Genomic DNA, 14,465 nt, shown 5'->3' with positions numbered 1-14,465 from the left:
CTGGGTCGACGAGTCGTGGCTTAGACTCAAGCAGTTTTGACTTAGCTTCTTCATGCTCTTTCCCCCCCTTTCCTGGTTTCAAGCAGGAAAGCTTTGAGGGGGAGGTCAGGGGTGCACTTGTCCACTGGTGTTTGCATCTTATTGAATGGCGAGGCCCTTGTTAATGTGTGCTTGCCTGTTGTCGGGAGGCACGGAGTGGTAGTTGTTCCACAGTTTTCCAGAGATGAGTGATAGAGAAGTATAGTTGTGAGGTTGCAGTGGTCTTCTGGTGAGACTGAGGTGCAGGATCGTGGCTGTATCCTGTGTAGAAAAGGGAGAGAGAGAGAGAGAGAGAGAGAGAGAGGGAACAGGGGAGAGAGTAGGTGGAGTCTGTGATGAATGTGCTTGGCTGGGCATTCCACTGTGACACCGGTTGCAGGGTCTCTACCCCCTTTCCTGGCTTGTGACCCAGTGTTTGTTACTCTGGTTGTGATACGTAGGTTTGAGGGTTGGCTGCTGTGTAGCTGAGCGTATACAACCAGGAGTCTTTGCCCTTCCTGTGTGATGTTGGTAGTGCAGGGTGGGTGCCTCTGTCCAAGTTGTTTACATCATCAGAAGATATGCCATGGTCTGGGCTGTGTCGTCGGTGCTGAGAGACACTCTACCCATTTGGTGTACTGGCATATGAGTTCAAAGGGAAGAGAAAGCGAAGGAGAGAAAAACACACACAAAAAAAATTGTTGCTCCTTGTGAGCCCATGGAAGTGTCCCGCCCGATCCATCTGGGTGTCTGACCATGAGAGGATGGTTTCTCTGTTGCTGTGGTGCTCGGTGAATCAGCGCCCTGGGCATGTTTTGCTGTGTGCAGGGTCAGTACATTAGCATTACCCCCCTCTGGCTCTGAGGCAGCACGAACTGTTGTGTCGTGGGGTCTTCAGGGACAACCCAAAAAGGATTCACCCGCACCTGTTTTTTTTAAGATGTAGGAGGTGTTGAGTGACATCTGTGTTGAAGCTGAGGTCAGACAGAAGGATCGGGTGGTAGGTGGGGTGAGTGGTGGAAAACCAACAAAACAAGAGACAAAGTAAAAGTAAAAAAAAAATAAAACTGGTCTGACGTGAGGAGTCAGATGCCTACGTGGTCGCAATGTCGTTTGCGACATTTGTCGGGCTGGTGAGATTGGATGTGGCAGCTAGGCTAGGCAGGGTTGTTGGCTGCCGGTTACAGCTGCCAGATCTCGGGGTTTTGGTTGGGTGGTGACCATGGTCCACCGTGTGATGCACCTGCTTGGTAAGGGCATCGGTCCAGTCATTCAGGTCCTTGTCAGTGCCTGAAAGTTTGAACTGTTCTTATCTTCTTCTGTAGACGACCATGATGTGGTTGTCAGTGTTGTGGTCGCCTACTTGGGAAGAAGAAAAAGTGTTGACATTTCACGGGCTTGTGGTGGGCAGTTCTGAAGCCTTTTGTTTCCCCCCTGGGAGGTGGAACGTGAAACAGAGTCTAGCAAGTTGGAGTCTGCAGCTAAGTGCACTCTGATGTCATGGGCTGCTGTGCTTTGAAGGGTTACAATGGTGGCTGCCATTTCTGCATACTGCGGTGGTTGTGGGAGCATCCATCGACACAGGTTGTGGGCATACCTTGGCACGCATTCTCATCCCAGTACTTGGGAGTACTTGAATGACAGGTTGGCAGAGGTGGCTGGGGTTCCTCCTCTGCAGCGTTGCCAATTGTCTGTCAGTTGTACAGTCTTGGTAAACAGCTATGCTGTTACCCAGCGTGGATTTGTGGCTTAAGGTGTAACAAGTGTCAATATAGTGGCCCTAGGGGGCCATCGGCCGCATGGCCGTATTGGCGTTAGTCTTTATGCCATCCCGGATGTGCTGACTGTTCAGTAACATGACAGGTTGGTGGCAGGTGTCTATGATGGCTTCTGTGCTCCAAAGAAGTTGGAGAATAGCTGTTGAAATGGCACCCACCGTGCAGAGCGATGTTGTTACACAGTCTTAGTATTTGCCTTCTGGCGCAAGGAGTGTCTTACTTGCATATGCCCAGACGTTGTCTCACTTCAATCGTGGCCAGCTGTTGACCTTCCGTCAAACAGAAGGACAGCCCTTTTTGACAGGGTGGTCACGGGTCGAGAAGTCTTTGAACAGTTCTTAATGACGTGTCTGGAGTAGTTGCACCCACTTAGGGAGCCGCTCAGTTCGGAGACCTTGCTAGGCGGTAGTCTTTGCGCTAGCCACAGTCAACTGTTGCAGGCCATGGTCTATCTCCTTTGAGTGGCCAGACACGGTGGTACTTTCATTAAGGATGTCATCAACGTAAATGAGGTTACCTCTTACATAAGCATCGGGATATGCTTTGTTCAGGAGGGTGTTGCTTTCGGCTGGTGAGTTGGCCTAGCCGACGGGGCACCTCATGATCATTTAGTGTCTGTTGTTCAAGGTGAAAGCTAGCTTATTTGGATGTACAGGTATTGTCCAGAAGGCGGGGACCACATCAAGCGTTGAGGAGATGGTTGGTCCTTGAATTCTGGGCACTTCCTGTTCCAGTGGTGTCATTGGCCTTTGTGACAATGGCATTTGCTGATTTAGCTTTCTATGGTCAGGCACCCTTTTGACCCTGGGCTTGAGGATGGGCCAGATGGGTGCCGAGCAGGTTTTGTTGCATAGCCCGATGTCCTTTTTCCAGCATGGAGTTGGATATTGCCATGTGAAGGTCAGTGGGACTTGCAGTCTAAAGAGTCTTTAGTGAGGGCACCGTGGTAGTTATACAGGATGTGCTGACGTTTGTCGGTTGGCCTTATCCTGCGTGGCCTCAGCATGTCTGTTCTGTTGAGGAAAGTGCCCTGTCTTCATCCATGTTAGTGATGGGGTGACGAGTGGCTGGGCACACGGCAAGGAGTTAGTCCTCGGTGAGCTCACTTCTGCCTACCAGTTCTTTGTTTACTGGTAAGACAGACGTGAGTGTGGCGAGCTGGAATGGAACAGTATAGTCTGTGTTTTCTAAGCTCCCCTCTGGTGTCGTTGCATGTAGGGTGAGGCCACTAATTGGCCCAAGAGTTCAAAGTCATGGAACTCATAGCTGACCAATCGTCCCAGTAGGTAGTCTTTGGGGATTTTTATGTCAGTTGCCCTGCAGCTATTACACAAGACACATACTGTTCATGAGGACAGTTCAATTTAGGGTATGGCTTCCAGGTTGAGGCCCAGTTTTATGCCTCTTCTGTTGTTGGTTGGAAGAAACCCAATGTATGGTTTAGAGTTCGGCCTTTCGTATGGAGAGCCATATAGAGCACCTGTTTGTATAGGCTGGCACCACAGAGTCTTGTTTGCTGATGACAGAGCAGGCCTCTGGCATGGTCTGGCCTAAGTGGGGCTTCTTGAGGGTGACAGCCATCGTGGTTGGCTGTGAGAAGTTTGGGTGCCTATCACCGGTCGTTAAAGGTGTCTATATATATGCCTGAAGATGTATCAGGCTATTAGCTCTGATGTGACCATCGTGCGGCGGGGCCGTGAGAGTTAGGACAGGATGGGTCAACCATCCGCCGTTCCGATTCAAGTTCAATGTGCAAATGCTGTTGGCAGTTGTCATGTGTGAGAGTTCAGCATTTGGACAGTAGTGTGTATGCTTGTTAGTTGAACACAGGTCTGGGGGTGTGTTCAGGCGGAGTGTCGCACAGTGCGAGGCTGATGGCTGCTGGGTTGTCTGCTCACAGTGCAAGTACAGTGTCATTTACAGTCCGGTTATTCAACATTAAGCCCTTTGAGGCCTGGGGCAGCAAGCGTTGGGGTTGCTAGCTGGTTTGAAGGCTGCAGAGTAGCGACCTTGACCCCGTCTATGTTGTTGAGTTCGGGTTCTCGCGGGTTCCAGCAGTTTCCCGCGACCTCGGTGACCTGACAGTCTGTTGGGATTGACCTGACGGCTGTGAGAGAGTTCTCGCACTTGGGCCCAGATTTTAAAGGGGTTCAAAGTTCGAAAGAGGTTCAAACATATCCAGCGGATCTTTACCATTCAGCAGCAGGTATGTGCCCATTGGCGACGGGTACACGGGGTGCACTGCAGTCATGGGGACAGTCGTTACTTGAATGGGAGCGATGTATGTGAGTTGAACCTCAGTTTGGCTGTATGATTTGCACCATCAGCCTGCCTGGTTGGCATTTAAGTGTTCGTTTTAGTCTCTGAGCTCTTGCTTTGAGTTACTCAAACAGAAAAGATGACATTATTGTGAGGTCTGCTTCCATGCTGACGCGCGTTTTTCATCTTTCTTTCATCTCCACGGTTACAGCCAAGTAGCGCGTTGTTGCCACGCCATTTTGTTCAGGTTCCCCAAGAGTTGAAGTGCAGGGGCCTGAGCAGTTGTTTGTACGCAGGTGTGGCTGGTTGGTGAGCTGTGGCTCGGGAGGTAAACAGACAACCAGACCAGTGTTTCCTGGTACCTGAGGTTTCAAGCATGGTGGCACTGGCTGCTTCTTGGGGGAAGCGTGATGCTGCAGTTAGATGCACAGTCTTTAGCTTGTGTTGGACTCGCAGTACTCTGCGGGGATGGAGCAGAAAGCAGGTGTTCAGGGGGGTAAATTGTTTTGGACCCCCCTCTAGTCATAAGGAGTCTGGCTTGACTTCCTGTAGGGCCCCTTCAAGCTTTTTAGCAGTTCTGCTGCTCATGACGCCACTGTGCCGTTGTTTGGTGTCAGGTTTTCACCTTTGGCTTTCTCTGGCGTGTGACTAGCTGGATGCTGGTTGCTTGAGCTCCTAGCTGCTGCAGGTTGGTCATTCCTTGGTTGCTGTTAGGCTCCTTTTGGGCTGCTTGTGGAGAGTGGCTTGTCCAAGTGTGTCTCTGAGCATCCTGTCTGTTGTTGGGACATGCGCCTTCCTGGCGGTGCTGTCCTCTGCTGGCGGAGAAAGGCTTTAACTCACTGTTGGAAGTCTTGCGGCTGGGAAACAGTAGCGTGCCTTTTAAAGTCAGCTCCGGATGAGACTCTGAGACAGGGTAGCTCGTAGGTGTTTGATAGTTTTTCAAAGCAGTCTTTGTTTTGAACAGATTTTATGAGCTAAACTCTGCCGCTGTTGGGTGGTCAGAGCGTGGGGGCAGGGCATTGCCCGTGTGCGGACTCACCACAGAAAGCAGGTTTTTGAGAGAGAGAGGATCTGGAAGGTGAACTCCTCCTCCGTCCGTGGCTCATTTCCTGTCTCGAAGTAGGGTTGGTGTAGTCGACTGCAGTATGCTTGTGAGGTCTCTTGGCTGTTCTGAGACCCATGGTGACAATCAGTCCTTACTCTGACACGGGGTCAGGTAAAACACTCTAGTAAGAGCTCTTGCATCGGCTCGTAATCTGCTTTGATGGCACGGCGCTGTTGATTCAGGAAACTTCTTGCCTCACGGCTCGAAGTAATTCTTAGCAGATACAGTTTGTCACAGAGAGTGGCACTTGGCCTCTGTGTAAAAGTGTAAAAGTCAATGTCTTAAAATTAGGAGTGCGTGTCGTCGCCTTCAGCAAGGTTTGGGGTGAAAGTTGGCATTTCCCTGGCCAGCTGGTTCAAAGTCTTTGGCTGACAGATGGTGTCTGTCGTGGGGGACTCCATTGGAGGGAGTCCTGGCCCTGTGTTGCTGAAGGGCGTTGCTGGAATGCTGGCTGGCGGGGCAGTATGAGTTGGATTCACCCCCCTCTGCTGGTCTAGCCAGTCTTGGCTTTTGGGCTGACTGTGGCACTTCCCCTTTCAGGTAGTCACATGGGTTGTAGGAATGTGACAGTTCTGGGAGAACTCTGGTAGGTTCATGCTTAAAAGTCTCTTTGTTGGGTTCTGTGTTGGAATTTTGCTCGGGCCCTCAGCCGTTGACTTTAGAGGCTTTGACCCGAGCTTCACTGTCTTTAGTTCTGCTCTTTACAATAGTGTTTCAGCTTGTAGCTTTACACTCAGTTCATCTTTGGCTTTCTCCTCTCGTCGCTCCTTGTGTGCGTTGTCCGCTTGTAGCTCCATCGGGGCGCGTGTAGTCCGTCCATTTGCTCCAGAAGTTCGGCGTCCTTTTCCCTCGTCGTCTTGCAGGCGTCCTGGGCTCGATGCTCCAGCTGGTTGAGACCCTTTCCTATGGGTCTGGCCTGTGCAAGGGTGAGGTGTGTCAGGACCCTGGCGAGTTGAGTCTGGGCTTGGCTGTCATGGCTCCGGGCTAGGTCGTTCGCCCTCAGCGGATTAATGCAGACGTCCAGCTGTTCTCTGCTTGGCCGCTGCAGCTCCATGGCGTCGTTGGGCAGGAGGTTGTGGGTTAAGCACTTAACCAGGCCTCCAGTTGGTCCCAGTGAGCAGCGGGCTGGGCGCACTTGACATGCTGGTCTGTTGGGTGAGACAGAGATCACAAGGGAGAGAGAGAGAGACCCACATGGCCAAATCGAGTGGATGTTAGCATTGTGCTATATTATTAGTCTGACAGGGTTGTCAGCTAGGGGGTATGTGCCGGCTAGACGTTGGTCCTTCTAAGGATCCACTGGGGGCCGGACAATTCAGATGTCGAATTTGGGTGGCTAGATAACAGTTGATATCTACGTACTGGCCTCAAGGCTTTTAGTCATGCGCCAGGCTGTGCAAATTATCAATCAATTATTTAAATCACCCTGGTGGTTCTCAATAGCGTGGTCTCTGAGCAGGTCAAAGTAAATAAAAATAATTAAGTAAATAAAAATAACAGTAACCCCAAAAACAAAAATGAATAATACTAACGATAAGTTAGACAAAAAGGCACCTCGCTCGGATGAATGAGTGTACAGGGAAAGACAAATGAAAGAAAATACTAATATGGATATCAGTAAATATGAATAAAAATAAAACTGAAAGACAGACAAGGATGAGAAACGAGGGAGAGAGAGAGAGAGAGAGAATAGCAAAACCTATGGGCATGTCTAAAACGTTTGTTTTATAGTCCTGTAGTGGGCTAAGTTTAGACTAGGTTTTACATGCTATTTACACTTGGTGGTGAGTGAAAGGCATTCAGATGAAGGTCGCAAGAGCGTGCTATCTGGCTAGACTTTCCCCAACTCCTACTGCAGTCGCTATCAGATCACTTGCCTATAATGTAACTCGGTTGTGAACTCACACAGCGTAGGCTTTTAGCACAATACGTAGCACTCAAGGAAGTCACTGACCGCCTGGCATGATTCAAAATTGGGTTTTGCCTGATGATTCCGGTGCCGCTCTAGGCCTGTAGAATGAGGTGGCCAATCTCACTCAGGCGGGCACGTGTGTGGAATCATGACAGGGTAATTAACCGAGATTGATCGTATGCCAGTTGACACGGGCGGTGCTTCTTGGAGTACGATTGCTGGTGCCACTGTGATCCACACAAGCCGGAGAGACAAAACGCCAAGGTATCTAACGCATCCTTTAGTAGGGGCTAGTTATGTCAGACAGATGAACCCAATCTTTTGATCTTCAATCTGAATAACCTGTACGCTTAACCACACAAGCACAGAGGACTCGGGTCCGGATACGGGCAGTACTATGGATCTACTATTCTGGGCGGGCCAGTTGGAGTAGGAATCTTAGTATGCTGTAGTATCTGATGGATAGAGAAGGTTATCACCCTGTGATGGAGGGAGGCTAAAGGAAAATTAAGTCGGCATAAAAGAATCTAAAAGAATAATCATAATAATCCCCTATAGGTAAAAGCAGTACAGGACGGCTTAGAAAAAGTAGAAAGAGTGCCTTAGTATTCAGGGGCATCTACAAACATTAATGGGTTAGCCCAACATGTTTTGATCTGATGTGGGATCTATAGATTGATAGCTCTGACTTTAGCTTCAGACTAATACTTGGCCTAATATAGTTATACTTTCCCTATAACCTAAGAGGTGAGGGAATAAATAAGGCATGAGGAAAAGATGGAGTAAAGAAATAAAAAGGGAAGAAAAATTATGCCTATTAATGATAATAATAGAGAGATTAAAGGCTATACCCCAAATAGCAAAACCAACAAAATTAAAATTAAAAATGACCTAAGTTTAGAATAGATTATTGGGAACTTGATTAAAAATCAAGTAATAACAAAATAAACTGGAAAATAAATAAACTGGTAAAATAAACTGGTATTAAAATGAAAAAGACAGAAGGCAGAAAATTAATTAAAAAAAAAATTGAAAGTCAAAAAAAAAAATAATTCATAATACCAAAAGAAATAAAAACAGACCAATAATCTATACTTGGGTAACTAAACTATTGTTTGGATAAAATGATAACAGGGAAAATAAAATGCTTAATCGAAATTAAAACAAATTAACTCCAAACTGTTTGACCATTTCAGACCACTTGAGACACAATGGTGGGCGGAACTGATGTGAGAAGAGCAGAAGGAGACAGGGGGAGATGTTTCAGAGTTGCACTTCACATTCGGTTAGCCTTGTGCTAAAGTTTGTTAATGATACAAAATGTGAAGGGTTGGTTTGCTTAAGCATTAGCTGGCGTTAGCCGCTAGCAAGTTGTTACGCTTCGCATCCGGTTAGCCTTGTGCTAACAGTTTGGTAATATTAAGACGCGAAGGGTTAGTTTACTTTAAGGCTAGTCGTTAGAAGCTAGCGAGTGGTTTTGCCCTGTGAAGTAAACCGCGTCACCAACTCTGCCTCCTGAAAGGCGGATCTTAGGCTTTGGGGTGGTGACTACGTCATTCACGCATGCGTGCGCGCGCACGAGTTACGTGGACGAGGAGTCAATGAGCGCTCGAAGAGCCGATTTATGAATGGGAGGAGTTCTCATTCATAACTTGGTATGCGGCTGACTTCACGAAGGCAAAGCGCGAACCACTAAGATTCGCACAAGCGGTCATTATATATCATGTTGCCGTAACATTGATAATAATATTCGACCATTACAATTAGACAAACAAACATAAAATGCGAGACGTCTCTCGAGGCGGTGCACGTTTGTACACAGATTTGGTCCGGACGAACATAACTGAAATATGGGAATTCACATCCATATCAGATTTTGGTACCATTTAAAAACACGCTTATGGTTCTGAGAATTCCTTTCGTCAGAAAGCGGTTAACAGGCAAGCTTGCAGCTCCCGAAATACATTAATTTAGAACCGTCCAGCAGTTCTGAAATTAATTTCACACGGCGGCGAAGCAAAAAGGTTAAACGTTAGGCAGCTAATCTAACAGTTTGAAACCACGGGAGAAAATAGTCTAGAGGTTTTCTAGCTATAAAGGCCTTTTAAACGGACAGGTTTGGGGTTTCCAAACTGTCTTACAAGCGCTGAGAGAGGTGTCTTTTCCTCCGACAGGCACACTAATATATTTAAATGATTTGCAGAACGTGCGTCTCAGCAAAATCGATTCAAAATATATATGAACTGCAGTTTAAATTGTTACACTCTACACGGGCAGCTCTCTGCTGTGTTTAGTGAACAGAAGGGCTAGATGAGGATTTTCGTCCTCCCAGTTTCTAAGAAAGGAAATGCTTCTCGCGGTCCTTTTTTTTTTCTTCTATAGCGCGCTTAATAAATCACCATGAATTGAAAAGTTTGTTTCACAGAAAATGTTTGGAAAACTGCCCGCATTCTCCACCAATATATGTAACATGAAATTAGCTCATTTTATGAATATTAATAATAAACAATAACGTTTTATTCTTAATTATTAATATTCCGGCTTAAGCTTCAGTCAGTTTGGTCAAACAAACATATGATTGTAAATGATCATGCTCGCGCGACCGAGCGGATTCCCAGATTATGAATATTGATTATCAACAATAACGAATTATTATTAATCAATAATATTCCGGATCAACTTATTGTTAATTTGACCAAACGAACACAAGCAGAGCCGCCGCTCTTCCGAGCGGACGCTGTAATCTATTCATTTAGAAAAAGGGAATTTAATTGCTACTTCTTGTGAAGTAGATTAATCATTCAAAAGTTTTAAACAACTTATAATAGCTAGGCAGGGGAATCTGTATTTCAGTGACATTTTCTCGTGAGGCAAACAATACAATTCATTTGATTATAATGGAATTTATTGACTAGTCAGACGTAACGAACAAACAAACGCACAAACATACATTAAACACAAAACAAAGGTAAACCACGTGGAGATATCGGGTCTAAAGAACGTGTAACAGCAAAGAGAAATAGTAAAGCTAGGAAGTATAGATTTCAGATAAAAGAGTGACAAGACTTTCAGTTCCACACGCACCATTACGGACCACCAAGGTTATAAAACACACCTTTTTGATAAAAGGGGGCACAGCTTAATCGCATGACTAAAATCACCTGGTCTTCCATGTCTGGAGGTCTCTCTTATGCGTCTCTCTTACGTCGTGATGAAAACTACTCTTGATGTCCTTTGATGCGTGAAGTTTGTAGTGCAGTTCGGACGAACACGATCGCAAACTTTAAACTGAATTTACTTTGCCGGAAAATAAAGAAAACGTGGCGGGAAAGTCCATGCGGCTGTGAAGAGCCGTGTGGCCCTTAAAGGGACCACCGTCAATGATGTTCCTTTTTGGGACGTTCTCTTTCTGCCCAGATGTTTGGGAGGGCAGAATGAGTTATACCTGCGGGTCACGTGACGACCCGTACAGCATTAAGACCAATGATTTCAGGGGAAAGTTTGCGCGCGAACCCTTTCTTTGTCTCAAGGTCCCTCGTATGCAAATTTGAGTGTCCGCCCAAAGCATGCGGACAGGCATTTAATACAGGGGATTAAAGAATAAGGCAATGCTAGTTATGATTTTTCTCTATGCATCATGTGCTGCAAAATGTCAGCAGAAACCCATCGGTACCAAACATGGGGGTTTTAAAAGTACATCGACATAATTTTTCATATCCTTACAATATTTATGCTTTACAAAGGCCTAAATGGAACATGCATACAGGTTATAAGAGAGGTTACACAGGTAAGAAAAGTCAGAAATTAGATACAAAGTTTACAAAACATAACACATTGGTTTTGTGCTGGTTCTGGATTTGATGAGTTCATTTTCTTTCTGTCGGAACAGCCTCGTGGGTGTGTGTGTGCGTGTGTGAGCGTATTTGGGCAGGAATGTCTTTGAAGCTTTCCTGCTTATCTCTCCAGTTCCCCTGAACAACTTAAGCTGTCACGAAAATCCAGACTTCTTGGAGCCAGGAGTCGTAAAACCTTCTGACCAAAGCCAGACCGTGATAAAATCAATAAGAAATTTAATCTGTGGACTGTACGCTACAGCAAACTCAGTCAGAGACATAGATTTTCACCTGCAACTTGCTTTAACATGTTTACAAGTGCATGAAATGTTGTCTAAAACAAAAAAAAATGATGCATTGTATGGCTGGATCTGTTTTATCACTTTCTGAATTGGACGTTGAAAATGAGCTTATCTCAGCCAGCATAGAGGTCAAATCACAGTAATGCAAACTCAGTCAGAGACATAGATTTTCACTTGCAACTTGCTTTAACATGTTTAACAGTGCATGAATTGTTGTCTAAAACAAAAAAGAATGATGCATTTTATGGCTGGATCCTTTTTTCACTTTCTGAATTGGACGTTGAAAATGAGCTTATCTCAGCCAGCAGAGAGGTCAAATCACAGTAATGCAAACTCAGTCAGAGACATAGATATTCACTTGCAACTTGCTTTAACATGTTTAACAGTGCATGAATTGTTGTCTAAAACAAAAAAGAATGATGCATTTTATGGCTGGATCACTTTCTGAATTGGACGTTGAAAATGAGCTTATCTCAGCCAGCAGAGAGGTCAAATCACAGTAATGCAAACTCAGTCAGAGACATAGATTTTCACTTGCAACTTGCTTTAACATGTTTAACAGTGCATGAATTGTTGTCTAAAACAAAAAAGAATGATGCATTTTATGGCTGGATCACTTTCTGAATTGGACGTTGAAAATGAGCTTATCTCAGCCAGCAGAGAGGTCAAATCACAGTAATGCAAACTCAGTCAGAGACATAGATTTTCACCTGCAACTTGCTTTAACATGTTTACAAGTGCATGAAATGTTGTCTAAAACAAAAAAGAATGATGCATTGTATGGCTGGATCTGTTTTATCACTTTCTGAATTGGACGTTGAAAATGAGCTTATCTCAGCCAGCATAGAGGTCAAATCACAGTAATGCAAACTCAGTCAGAGACATAGATTTTCACTTGCAACTTGCTTTAACATGTTTAACAGTGCATGAATTGTTGTCTAAAACAAAAAAGAATGATGCATTTTATGGCTGGATCCTTTGTTCACTTTCTGAATTGGACGTTGAAAATGAGCTTATCTCAGCCAGCAGAGAGGTCAAATCACAGTAATGCAAACTCAGTCAGAGACATAGATTTTCACTTGCAACTTGCTTTAACATGTTTAACAGTGCATGAATTGTTGTCTAAAACAAAAAAGAATGATGCATTTTATGGCTGGATCACTTTCTGAATTGGACGTTGAAAATGAGCTTATCTCAGCCAGCAGAGAGGTCAAATCACAGTAATGCAAACTCAGTCAGAGACATAGATTTTCACTTGCAACTTGCTTTAACATGTTTAACAGTGCATGAATTGTTGTCTAAATCAAAAAAGAATGATGCATTTTATGGCTGGATCTGTTTTTATCACTTTCTGAATTGGACGTTGAAAATGAGCTTATCTCAGCCAGCAGAGAGGTCAAATCACAGTAATGCAAACTCAGTCAGAGACATAGATTTTCACTTGCAACTTGCTTTAACATGTTTAACAGTGCATGAATTGTTGTCTAAAACAAAAAAGAATGATGCATTTTATGGCTGGATCTGTTTTTATCACTTTCTTAAATAGACGTTGAAAATGAGCTTATCTCAGCCAGCAGAGAGGTCAAATCACAGTAATGCAAACTCAGTCAGAGACAGATTTTCACTTGCAACTTGCTTTAACATGTTTAACAGTGCATGAATTGTTGTCTAAAACAAAAAATAATGATGCATTTTATGGCTGGATCACTTTCTGAATTGGACGTTGAAAATGAGCTTATCTCAGCCAGCAGAGAGGTCAAATCACAGTAATGCAAACTCAGTCAGAGACATAGATTTTCACTTGCAACTTGCTTTAACATGTTTAACAGTGCATGAATTGTTGTCTAAATCAAAAAAGAATGATGCATTTTATGGCTGGATCTGTTTTATCACTTTCTGAATTGGACGTTGAAAATGAGCTTATCTCAGCCAGCAGAGAGGTCAAATCACAGTAATGCAAACTCAGTCAGAGACATAGATTTTCACTTGCAACTTGCTTTAACATGTTTAACAGTGCATGAATTGTTGTCTAAATCAAAAAAGAATGATGCATTTTATGGCTGGATCTGTTTTATCACTTTCTGAATTGGACGTTGAAAATGAGCTTATCTCAGCCAGCAGAGAGGTCAAATCACAGTAATGCAAACTTAGTCAGAGACATAGATTTTCACTTGCAACTTGCTTTAACATGTTTAACAGTGCATGAATTGTTGTCTAAAACAAAAAATAATGATGCATTTTATGGCTGGATCACTTTCTGAATTGGACGTTGAAAATGAGCTTATCTCAGCCAGCAGAGAGGTCAAATCACAGTAATGCAAACTCAGTCAGAGACATAGATTTTCACTTGCAACTTGCTTTAACATGTTTAACAGTGCATGAATTGTTGTCTAAAACAAAAAAGAATGATGCATTTTATGGCTGGATCACTTTCTGAATTGGACGTTGAAAATGAGCTTATCTCAGCCAGCAGAGAGGTCAAATCACAGTAATGCAAACTCAGTCAGAGACATAGATTTTCACCTGCAACTTGCTTTAACATGTTTACAAGTGCATGAAATGTTGTCTAAAACAAAAAAGAATGATGCATTGTATGGCTGGATCTGTTTTATCACTTTCTGAATTGGACGTTGAAAATGAGCTTATCTCAGCCAGCATAGAGGTCAAATCACAGTAATGCAAACTCAGTCAGAGACATAGATTTTCACTTGCAACTTGCTTTAACATGTTTAACAGTGCATGAATTGTTGTCTAAAACAAAAAAGAATGATGCATTTTATGGCTGGATCCTTTTTTCCCTTTCTGAATTGGACGTTGAAAATGAGCTTATCTCAGCCAGCAGAGAGGTCAAATCACAGTAATGCACACTCAGTCAGAGACATAGATTTTCACTTGCAACTTGCTTTAACATGTTTAACAGTGCATGAATTGTTGTCTAAAACAAAAAAGAATGATGCATTTTATGGCTGGATCCTTTTTTCCCTTTCTGAATTGGACGTTGAAAATGAGCTTATCTCAGCCAGCAGAGAGGTCAAATCACAGTAATGCAAACTCAGTCAGAGACATAGATTTTCACTTGCAACTTGCTTTAACATGTTTAACAGTGCATGAATTGTTGTCTAAATCAAAAAAGAATGATGCATTTTATGGCTGGATCTGTTTTTATCACTTTCTGAATTGGACGTTGAAAATGAGCTTATCTCAGCCAGCAGAGAGGTCAAATCACAGTAATGCAAACTCAGTCAGAGACATAGATTT

The 14,465-nt window shown here is 44.1% G+C and overlaps 1 long non-coding RNA gene across 1 annotated transcript; it reads left to right on the top strand.

Annotated features, from left to right (window-relative positions):
* Nucleotides 1-307: 307 nt before the first annotated feature.
* LOC148679642 (uncharacterized) lies at nucleotides 308-5,394 on the top strand. The gene is made up of 2 exons (XR_015944864.1): nucleotides 308-4,807; nucleotides 4,991-5,394. It is a non-coding gene; the product is annotated as an uncharacterized LOC148679642 (long non-coding RNA).
* The last annotated feature ends 9,071 nt before the right edge of the window (nucleotides 5,395-14,465 follow it).

The sequence above is a fragment of the Danio rerio genome, chromosome 10, assembly GCF_052040795.2.
Source record: "Danio rerio strain M-AB ecotype USA chromosome 10, GRCz13ab, whole genome shotgun sequence".
Classification (NCBI taxonomy): Eukaryota; Metazoa; Chordata; class Actinopteri; order Cypriniformes; family Danionidae; genus Danio; species Danio rerio.
The sequence above is the reverse complement of the archived record's forward strand: the minus strand, read 5'-3'. Positions and strand labels throughout refer to the sequence as shown.